The 3,434-nt window shown below is 55.4% G+C and overlaps 1 long non-coding RNA gene across 1 annotated transcript; it reads right to left on the reverse strand.

Annotated features, from left to right (window-relative positions):
• Window positions 1-1,208: 1,208 nt before the first annotated feature.
• On the reverse strand, window positions 1,209-3,152 carry LOC122365740. The gene is made up of 2 exons (XR_006253788.1): window positions 1,829-3,152; window positions 1,209-1,442 (listed from the first exon to the last, which is right to left on the reverse strand). It is a non-coding gene; the product is annotated as an uncharacterized LOC122365740 (long non-coding RNA).
• Window positions 3,153-3,434: the final 282 nt, after the last annotated feature.

A 3,434-nucleotide genomic window follows, 5' to 3' on the forward strand; every position in this document is an offset into this window, starting at 1 on the left:
AAGCTATCCCAGCCAGCCTTCCCAAATGGGGCCCATATGGGCCCCAAGTGGGCAGCAAACTGGGGCCCATCTGGGCTGCCCACTTGGGGCCCAGATGTGTTTGTCATGGGCGTCCAACTGGGTCCCATATGGGCAGCCCAGATGGGCCCCATATGGGGCCCGGCCGGGGCACATATATGGGTCCCACATGGGCTTTCCCAGCCGGGACCCACATGGGTATAATTGAAAAATCCCACATGGGGCCCATGTGGGTTCGAAATGGGACCCATATGGGGCCCAGCCGGGGCACATATGGGTCCCACATGGGCTTTCCCAGCCGGGACCCACATGGGTATAAGCGAAAAATCCCACATGGGGCTCATGTGGGTTCGAAATGGGACCCATATGGGGCCCAGCCGGGGCACATATGGGTCCCACATGGGCTTTCCCAGCCGGGACCCACATGGATATAAGCGAAAAATCCCACATGGGGCCCATGTGGGTTCGAAATGGGACCCAAATGGGGCCCAGCCGGGGCACATATGGGTCCCACATGGGCTTTCCCAGCCGGGAGCCACATGGGTATAAGCGAAAAATCCCACATGGGGCCCATGTGGGTTCGACATGGGACCCATATGGGGCCCAGCCGGGTCCCATATGGGCTTTCCCAGCCGGGAGCCAAATGGGTATAAGCGAAAAATCCCACCTGGAGCCCATGTGGGTTCGAAATGGGACCCAGCTGGGACCCATACCCAGCCAACATTATTACCTTGGCCCCACATGGGGCCCAGGTGGGCCACTTGGTGGGACCCATGTGGGCAGCCCATGTGGGGCCCACATAAATTTGTCCCTGGGTAAATTGTGGGGCCCACCTGGGCTGGCCCACGTGGGCTCAAGGTGGGTACCATATGGGGCCCACCTGGGCTGGCCCACATGGGCTCAAGATGGGTACCATATGTGGCCCACCTGGGCTGGCCCACATGGGCTCAAGGTGGGTACCATATGGGGTCCACGTGGGCCAGCAGATGTGGGCCCTAGGTAAACCCCATGCTGGCTCACACATCCCTAGCATCGTTTGTATTAATCAATAAATATTCACCAAAGCCCATCTTAGTTCCCACCAGAACCTACAATTAATTTCAATATGATTATAATATAATCGATGTCTGCTATTTCAATCACTCCCCCTGATCACTGCTGAACGTTCGCCACCGCAACAAAACAAACTGTCAGTGATCAATATTTATATTATCGATAAACACAAAAATGCTGTTTAAACTCTCTCCTCTCTTCTGTTCATCTCTAGACTTCTTCTCTCATCTGCTCCTCCGCTTAAACTCCAGCTGGTCTCCTCTCCTGGCGGCCTCCGTCGCGGTTCCTGGCACCCGTAAACCACTTTCGTGGCGCCACCTCCAGCTGGCCGTTGTTGGTGTCCTGGGTAAGCCCGTTCCGCCGCACGGCTCCTGTAAAATAAGCACCAGCAATGTAAAATGTGCAGACACATAAGCGAATTGTGTATTGCCCGTGCTGTGTTCTACCATGATTCTGTATTACCTGCATTAAAAGTAACATCATCTGATTTGACTTGAATAATTGAGAAATGAACTTTAAATATTATTTTTTTTTGCAGGAAATAATCTGATGCAGAATAAACATAAAAAGTCCGATTATGAGGGACGCAAAGGACATTAGTGCTTTATAAGTCGGCTGCTTGGAATTCGCTAATCGGACAGTAATTGACGACACCTGAAATAACATATGAATGGGAGTGCTGCTGTTATTCTGACATCCGCTATCAGGTGTCCAAGGGAGTTGGGCAATTAAATAAAGAGATAAAACCATTACTTACTGAACACGACATCAAAAAGCCGGGTACCGCCGAAAGCCCTTTTCCCGTGCCGTCCATTTACGCTTAGTCGCGTAGCGAGTGCGCTCGTCATGACGCCTGCCATCGTCCTTCGGACCGGTGTAAGCGGGGGCGCTTACACCGAGGTCGGCGACAAACAGCCACCCGGAGTATCTGTCCACTGCCACGAGGTACTTCCTGCCGGCGTGATCGGCAAAGTCGATGTGTAGTTCGAACGGCCTTTCCGCTGGCGGTCTCCTCATCATGGTCTCTTGCTGCTGAGCGGGTAGATCTCTCTGGCAGCTGGTACAGCAGCGGGTGACATTTTCCACATCCCGATAGATCCCGGGCCAGTAGACGATCTGTCTTGCGCGGGCCTTCGTCTTCTCCTTCCCCAGGTGGCTGGCGTGGAGGGCTTTTAGAACAGTCCTTCGTAATCGCTGTGGTATGACGAGCCTGCAGCCGATCCGGCCTGACCGACTGGACATCTCCACCGACCGCAGTGACGCCTTCTACCTCTGGAAGGAGAGATGGGAAGACTACGTCCTGATGTCACAGCTGCGACTCGACCAACTAGCGATACAGCTGGCGTCGCTGCGGGCGCGCCTCTCCGACGAGACTCGAACGCGGTCGTGGTTGCGGCGCGGCCGCCACGGCTACGCATTCCTGCTTCCTTTCACTTTCGTTCATCGCACTTTGTACTCACTATGGGCGGGTTCGAGCTAATACCGACCGCGCCATGTGTCGGTTCCGCCCGAATTAAGGCTTTATTGGACACGCACACCACTCAGAGTCTCAACGCCAACTGGCCCGCCCAGACGCCGCAGCCCCGCCAGCCGGTCGGCCGGTCACCGCCCCGGGCGGTGCAGAGGCGGCCCCAGGCCCCGTCCGGTGGGCCGAGCTCCGCCGGCGGGTCGCCCGCGCAGGGGCGGGCTCAGGCGACACAATCATACGACACAATCACAACATTGACTGTCCAATATCAGCCGTAGCTGGTATCACAAACATCAACTATGCGACTTCCTCACGACGTCGAAGTGTATTTTGGAGGCATGAGACTAAACAGCGAGTTCTTTTTTCTTGTAATATCATACACATTGGACAGTGAAAAAATAAATAATGGGCTGCCCACATCCAGCCCACCTACACCCCACTACATGGGCTGCCCACGCAGTGCCCATGTTAAGCCCACCATACAGGAACACCGCGTGAATGCCTGTGTTCACCAAAATTCCTGGATATGCCCTCGTACATGTGCAAGCAATCTCATTATCAAGCATTATGCCTGCCAAAAAATATGTGGGCAGCCCATGTGGGGCCCACATGCAGCCCAAATATTTGCCCATCTCCAGCCCATGGCCCACCTAGCCCACCATGCCCATCAACTGCCCATGTGGGGCCCACATGGGCATGCTGGCTGGGGTTTGCCCATTTGGGCCCCACGTGGGCCCCGGATGGGTGTGCCCAGTTTGTTGGTGCCCAGTCTGCCCACATGCTGCCCGCATCCAGCCCAGATAGGTGTCGGGTCAGTTAACAAAGTTTTGTAGTAAGGTTTGCCCATTTGGGCCCCATGTGGGCCCCGGATGGGTGTGCCCAGCTTGTTGGTGCC

The sequence above is a fragment of the Amphibalanus amphitrite genome, unplaced genomic scaffold (genome assembly GCF_019059575.1).
Source record: "Amphibalanus amphitrite isolate SeventyFive unplaced genomic scaffold, NRLGWU_Aamphi_draft 000760F_arrow, whole genome shotgun sequence".
Classification (NCBI taxonomy): domain Eukaryota; kingdom Metazoa; phylum Arthropoda; class Thecostraca; order Balanomorpha; family Balanidae; genus Amphibalanus; species Amphibalanus amphitrite.